Genomic DNA, 8,023 nt, shown 5'->3' on the forward strand with positions numbered 1-8,023 from the left:
ATTCATATCACAAATACGACGAATTCCAAGACCTCCTTCAGATTTGGGTCGACAAATGGACTTCCAGCTAATAGGATGAAGGAAGCGGGAAGATTCTTGGCCATTCCAAGAGAAAAGCACGAAGGTGGATTCCAGGGAGTGGATAAAAGATTTTAGGGAGGGTAAAGATACCACACCAATAGAGATAGGAGGATTGGAGGACAAATCGGATGAGCACCACTCTCCCAGCAAACGAAAGCAACTTACTCTTCCAAAGTTGTAGCTTTTTCCGAATATGATCAAGCATAGGGGAGCAATGGTGGCGAGTGAGCCGACAAGGGATAAGGGGGAGACCCAAATAGGTAAAAGGGAAGGAGCCTAGGCTAAACCCAGTGAGCTAAAGGAGGGAACCTCTGGTTGAATCAGAGATACCAGAGAGAAAGATGGTGGATTCTCGAAATTGACTCTAAGACTCGAGAGGGATTCGAAAAGAGAAAGGATAAAGAGGATAGAAGAGATGGAGGAGTGGTCAACCTTAGAGAAAATTATGAGATCATCCGCAAAGGCGAGATGGGTGAGCTTAAGGAACGACATTTGGGAATGGGAGAAATGAGCATCTGATCAGTTTTGGATTGGATGAGGCAAGAAAGCACTTCCAAAGTTAAAGTGAAGAGGTAGGGGGAGAGGGGGCATCCTTGACGAATACCGACTCGAGAAGAGAAAAATCCAGCCAGGGAGCCATTGGTGATGACAGAAAAGTGAGGAGTGGAAATACAAGTCTCAATCCAGTGAATAAAGGGAGGGGGAAGCCCATAGCCAAAAGGACCTCACCGATAAAATTCTACCGAATAGAGTCAAAAGCTTTATGAAGGTCAACCTTCATAAGAACAGCAGGGGAATGGTCAACTCTATCAAAACCTCGGACAATCTCAGCACAAAGGAGAATATTGTCAGATATGCTCCGGTCGGCAATGAAGGTTGATTGGTTAGGGCTCACTAGAGAGGGGATGACAGATTTAAGACAATTGGCCAGGACTTTGGAGATGAATTTATTAATAAGATTACAAAGCGAAATGGGGCGAAAATCCGAAAGAGAGGAAGCACCAGGCTTTTTGGGAATGAGACAAAGGAAAGTATTATTGATGGAGGAAAGCTAAGAAGGGTTAAGAAAGAAGCTGCGAATAGCATGAATGAGGTCAAACTCAATGAAATCCCAAGTGTCCAGGAAGAACCCCATACTGAAGCCATCGGGTCCAGGAGCCTTGTTGGCATTACGGGAACGAATGGCAGAGCGGATCTCATCAAGAGAGGTGATAGAACAGAGGGGGAAGGAAGGAGAGAGGGGTCAATGAATTTATTAAGGATGGAGGGAATGAGGGACGGGCAAGGGGGGAAAGAAGATTCGAGAAGTAGGAGACAACTTCCTCCTTGATACTAGGGGGGTCAAAGATCCAAGCACCACCACCAGTAAGAAGGCAAGGAAGGGAGTTGAAATTGTGGCTAGCCTTAAGAGAGCGGTGGAAGAAGGCGGTGTTGGCGTCTCCAAGCTCAACCCACTTAATCCTGGATTTTTGGCGGAGAAAGCTTTCCTCTTGGGATACCAGAGAGGAGAGGAGAGGAGCAAGGAGAGGGATTTCTCTTCCTCAGCCAAAGGCTGACTAAAAGGGTCCTGCTGAAGCAAGGATTGAATCCTAGCGAGATCATCTCGGCACGAGGATACCCTAGATATTACCAAAAGTAGATGAGTTCTAGGAGCGGAGGGCAGTTTTGGTGTTCCGGAGCTTCCGAGCGAAAGCCACAAGAGGGAGAAAGTGACAGTGGATAGGCTAGGTCCAGGTAGTCATGACAGTGGGAAGGAAGGAACGATTGGAAACCCACAAATCGAAGAATTTGAAAGGCTTGGGACCGAAGGAAGGATGCTTAAGGAGATTGAGATGGCAGGGGGAGTGATCGGAGAGAAGGGGAGGGCCGAAGTGGGCATGAGATGGGGGAAATGTGTGATCCAAGGGCGATAGACAAGAAATCTATCAAGCTTGGAGGCAATACGGGCAGGGCCAAATCTACGATTATGCCAAGTGAACCGATGGCCAAACCAACGAAGATCAAGAACACCTGCATCATCAATCTAGGAATTGAAATTGTCAATAGCCACAGGGGCAGGGGGTTACCTCCAATATGGACACTCGAGAAGTGGACTATATTGAAGTCACCCCCAAAACCCCAAGGATGACCCAACAAGGAAGAGGAAGATAAAATGGAGGTCGGCCCAAAGAGTGGACCTATCCGTCGAGCGGTTAAAGCCATAGACAACTGAAAGATAGAAGGAGGGGGAAGAGGCTGAGGATAAGTGAAAGTGTAAGAGCTGAGAAGAGGAGAAAAGCAGAGTGGGCTGGAATTTTGAAGGGTCCCAAAGGACCCAAATTCGACCATTAGAAGAATGAGAGGAGTTGGAAAGGAAAGATCAAGAAGGGGCAATGGAGTTGGCAATCCGACGGGCATTGTCACAATGAACGTGAGTTTCAAGCAAAGCAACAACCTACAGAAGTAAATGATATTCAATCAATGTGAGAATATCATCAAACACTGAACTGGATCCACGCAAAAGAATATGAATAGTGTCACATAATCCCAATAGCATCTTATAATATTAAAAAAAATCAAGATAGAGATCAAGAATAAGATTACCACTTTTTCGTAATAGTCAACCAAAACAACTAAAATGGAATAAAAAATAGAAAACAATATTTCATGTTGCGTCACCAAATAAAATGATATCAAACTAGAAAATGGATATAAAATGCCTTAGGGAATATTGTACATTTTTTTTGTGCTATTAAAATCATTCATTTGTTGAACTAAATATTGAATATTTATGTATAAGATATCTAGTGGGGAAGACGGATATTCATGAGCACACACACACACACACACAGCCACACAGACAAATGCATAAAGACTCGAATCAGATTCACCAATCTGCTTTTCACAAAGCGAGATTACATCATATATATAAAGGAAAATGAAATTCTCCTAAAACTAGGCTAACTCTCAAACTAGGAAATTTTTAAATATTAGGAAAGTCAAAATAATAAAAACTAAATATTCTACAAATCTAACTTCTAACATAAACATAACAAAATAAACAAAGAAGTTATCTTCTCCCCAAATACATATTTCCTAAAATCTACTCTACCCATGACTCAAATTGGATCAGATTCATCTCTGTCTAAGAACCCATTTACGTTTGGGTAAGTAGTGTATCGACATCAAGAGTGCTCATACAATATCACAATATAAAGAGTGCTCTCGTATGACTCACACACACAAGCAACGCAAGCTCTTCAAATACATAAATTCAATTCAAATTTCATCTTGATTTCCAAAGATGGGGGATTATATCATATATAAAGAAACTTAAAAAGCTCTTAAGATAAGGTAGTCAAACAAGCGCTCAAATACAAATGAGGAAACTAAAAGGAATTTGGATTCCCTACACAAGGTCAGAGTTAATCCTATAATACTCCTAACTACGACATTGGAACAAGGTTGGGCAATGATCCACCCAAAAGCCCCATGATATATCTTTTTCTTGCAAGTTTGATGTGAGATAAGGAACAAAATAGGAAAACATCATCGACTCAACCAAGATGTCAGATCAATTGAAATCAACATTTCAAAGGTTATTCATAGGTCTTATCTCAACCAAGACCAGACAAGTTTTCAATAGGTCACAGTCATCCCAGTGGATTCACAGTAGAGTTTTAAAAATTGTCATTAATTACCATTTTGTGACAAAAGCCTAGATGTCACAAATAAAAGGCTAACTTGCTTCAACAGAGTTAAGAGAGGTCTCTAAGGTTTTGATCAAATGATGTATTTTAAACGGGAGAACGAAACATGAATTGAAAGAGGTGAGATGAGATTGATGTATTTTACAATTTTACTTTACTAATTCTTTAAGTTGATTTACATTAATCGTAAGCTTTCTACTAATAAATTATGTATAGAATGGACCCTGCTAGAGATGATGGATGTCGTAACCGACCAACCTAGGGTCCAAAAACTCCTATTTGTGCTTTGATTTCTGTTTTCTTTTTCTTTTTTTTAAATAAAAAAAACAACACTGATATTGGCGCCGTCTTCATATAGCCCAAATTATGTTGTACATCTTTCTGAGCCTAGTATGTTACAACCTATCAAAATCAAGAACCATGTTTCAATCAGATTACATCAACTCCCCAATTCAATTTTCTGCCTTGCCAAAACTAAGTCTAAAACTGAACCATGATTATTATAAATCATAGGTTTATATAACGACCGCTGCCAAACATTGAGGGGTATAGGCAACAAAATGTTGCCACTGCAGAATACTTATACCTAGCAGTAGTAATATATTATCACTCTTCAGATTTTTAATACATAATGATGCCAAACATTGACGATTTCTTTTCTTTTTTTAAATAATAAAAACACTGACTTTGGCGCTGTCTTCATATAACCCAAATTATGTCGTACATCAAGTTTTTTAGCCTAATAGGTTACAACCTATCAAAATCAAGAACCAAGTTTCAATCAGATTATAAATGCATCAACTCCCCAACTCAATTTTCAGCCCTGCCAAAACTAAGTCTAAAACTGAACCATGATTAGGATAAATCATAGGTTTATACAACCATCTCTGCCAAACATTGATGGGTATAGGCAATAAAAAGTAGCCACCGCAGATTTTTCATACATAGTGATGCAATTTTCTAAATATTGTTGAATGCGGTAATCTACTCACCAAAAAAAAAAGAAGGTTCATTGAGATATGTAGCAACTTTAAAAATTAAGCACCCCAATATTTATAAGATGTAATAACTCTCTGTGTTCAGTGGTGTGCAGTATATTTATCATCCCTCTTAAGTAATAAATGAACTGCTACTTTCTACTTTAGGGTTATAAGAATTCAACTCAATATTCTACATACGTACACACATGCAAAGCGTGTATTCTAATAAAAAACATTAAACAAACCTGCTATTTCTTACTAAAAGTTCTAATGAAAACAAGAAACAAACCTTATAATCTCCTGGTAAATCATTGATCCGATTCACGCTAACGTACTTTGTATTGTTGGTTATCTGCAAAGTAAAGAATATCACTTCCAAGCTCTACGCTATGTAATCACTAGAAAGAGCAAGGATTCAGAAATGGCCAATACCTTGTAACTATAATGCGGGTGCTGAGGCCACTCTGTGAGAAACTTTGCATCAGCAATAACTGTGAAGTACCAATTAATATAATGGTTTGAGCCCATATATATTTTTGGCTACAAATTACCTGCGAGAAACCAAATTCACTGGTAAATAGTTCTAGATAATAAAATCTGAAACTTCAAGCATAAAAAGTCTTAACAATTGTATCAAAGCAAAAGAACGGAAGAGGTTATTTTAATTACATTAACAAATGAAGCAATCTTTATTCTTTTCATTTCTGGATCTATATTCATATCGATGGTAGAGGGTGTTATTCCGTATTGCTCAAGTGATCATTGGTTAGATCTCGTAGTAGTTGCAGAAGCCTCATGCAGTGGGTTTGTAATTTTTGAGCACTCATGATTCCATCAGGAAAAAAAAAAACGCACTAGGATAAACAATGGAACAGCTTACACTAGTTGCTTTCCTTTTCATCCACAACAACAAACATTCCAAGATAGGAAGAAGTTGTAACAGAAAGAAGGGGGAGGGGAGTGAGAGTGGAGTTGTCCAGCATCCCAGATGAATGTAAAGCATAGAAAAGCGTGCGAGTAAGAAGAATTGAACGAAAGATATCCATTCCCAATGATCAAAATACATTTATATATATCATGACTCTAACAAAGATCTATTCAGATATCTTCTTTAAGAATCAAACCGAAGCGAAAGACCATCAATACCATGTTAGAGCTGAAGCTTGCAAATGAAGAAAGATCAATGAAGAACTGAACCAAAAACCCTAAAACAATAGAAAAAACAACAATAGCGTTTCCTTTAGAGTAAATATCAATTGAGGCCATACAGACGATAGGCTCTTCCTTACCTAAAACCACCTTACAAAGGTTTTCTCACAACATGTTACATTACCAAAAAAAAATCACCGACTCTCCCATCAACCTAAGACGCAGATCAGAGATTCATCCTTACCTAAAACCACCGAAAAAGGAAAATCACATTTTCAGAAAAAAACTTCAGTATCCAAGAATTGACGAGTGTCAAGGAAACCTTACCAGAACAGGGTTCATGCAACCGGTTTTCTTATGGTTTGAACCACAAAACCGGCCAATTCTTATTTTTTTTCTGTTCACACAACTTATGAAGTTATTTCAAATGAACTAATAATGCTGGCTTTTGATTCAAAGTAGGGTTGGTAGAGTGGTAGGATCCATACTCTTTGTGGAGAGGTCATGGGTTCAACCTTACAGACGAGATGATAAAGCTCCCTCTCCCCTTTGAGGATATGTAATCGAGGTGCGCGCAAGCTAACTTAGATGAACCTCAGATACCAAAAAAGAATGCCAGAATACACAGCATTTTAGGACATGGTTTGAAAACTAAAACTATCCATCAGATTGTGCTCGATTGCCTAGCTTGCAAGCAAAGATCGCCTCTTAACGAATGCTCGCAAAAAATATTTGAAACTCCAGGGTGAAGATGGATGCAATTTTTGTAGTATTGAGGTGGAAGACAATATATATGTCTTTTCATACTGCAGTTTTGCTACAGGTATATGGAATCAGCTAGTCTACCTGACTCATCGAAATTCATTTTATACTTGTGATCGAACCTCTTGGTATGAACTTAACATTTGTGGAGAAACTTCTAAATGATATTTAGGATGGCCAGAGAAATTCGTCTGTGTGATTTATTTTATGTGGAACTAGATGGAATAAAGATTGTGCACGATATCGATTATATGATTTATATCCGACCAAGAAATGAGAAGTTAATAATTGAGGATTATTTCTCCACTGTAAATGAAGCATGAGAAACATCCAGCGCAAAAAGTACATAAACCACCGAGTATTATAAAGAAATGTAATTGGTCTAAACCACCAAAGGGTTGGTTTAAATGCAATAATGACGCCTCCATTATAAAAAAGGTCAAATTGCTCAAGTGGGAAGAGTTATTAGAAATCATAGTAGAGCTTTTTGAGGCAAATTCACAAAAAAGGTGCAATGTAATGAAGTTCTACAAACTGAACTTTTGCCAGTTGGACATTGCTCTCAATATGGGGGCATTGACCTATTGAAATGGAATCCGACTCCCACTAGGCTATCCTACTTCTTTATCCTTATTCGAAAATCCAATGAAAGTTTGGGAACACTATTAATGACATTCATCAAAGATTCTTATCAAATAGACATGTTCATTTCACCACATTAGAATATTAAATGGACATGTTTGTTTCACCTACATTAGATGGGAAGGAAACCAAGTAGCTGATTGGTGTTCAAGGATGTTCTGTGATGATATAAAAATCCTGAAAATCATACAAAAGCTACCTTCAGAGTTAGAGGAATTTCTTTAGGCTGATATGTTGGTTGGACCAAATTAGTTTTTTCTTTGTTTTGGTTTCTATTGGATCATGGGTGACCCCGTTCTTTCTACCAATAAATAAATAAATTACTTAGTATGCGTTTGGTAACGTTTGTACTATGAGAAACTAGTTCTTATGCAAAACCGTTTTTTAATGTTTCTGTGCTAAAAGACCGTTCTTTGCTTGAAATTGGGCGTTTGATAAATCCGTTCTGAAAATATTTTTAAAACACTAATAGAATTTGTTAGTGTTTTTTTTTTTTTTTTGGGTTGAAAAATAAGTTGGTGTTTGATAAACTTGTTCTAAGGCTTCAATTTGAACCAATTTTATCACTTCCGTTTATGTTCTTTGGTAAAAACATCTTTTTCATGTTCTGCAAAAAGCGTTATTTATAACACTTTTCTGACTGGTCCGTTCTTAAAGAACAAGAAGAACGAACGTTTTATCAAACGCCTCTAACCCGTTCTTCCGTTCCCAAAGAACAGA

At 38.1% G+C, this 8,023-nt stretch overlaps 1 protein-coding gene across 3 annotated transcripts in view; it reads right to left on the reverse strand.

Moving 5' to 3' along the window:
- The window catches only part of LOC149013052 (homeobox-leucine zipper protein HOX32-like), a 47,380-nt gene extending 41,202 nt beyond the window's left edge, over window positions 1-6,178 (reverse strand). For 2 of the 3 annotated variants that reach the window (XR_016174138.1, XR_016174139.1), the window contains exons 1-3: window positions 6,040-6,178; window positions 5,183-5,301; window positions 5,040-5,102 (exon numbers count right to left, since the gene is read on the reverse strand). The gene's annotated coding sequence lies outside the window, so the exon portion shown is untranslated. The remainder of the gene's footprint in view (window positions 1-5,039; window positions 5,103-5,182; window positions 5,302-6,039) is intronic. The other variant, XM_089160215.1, reaches the window with a different exon arrangement.
- Between the last annotated feature and the right edge of the window lie 1,845 nt (window positions 6,179-8,023).

This window comes from Hakea prostrata, chromosome 6 (assembly GCF_041222555.1).
Source record: "Hakea prostrata isolate BN-2017 chromosome 6, UWA_Hpros_2, whole genome shotgun sequence".
NCBI lineage: Eukaryota > Viridiplantae > Streptophyta > Magnoliopsida > Proteales > Proteaceae > Hakea > Hakea prostrata.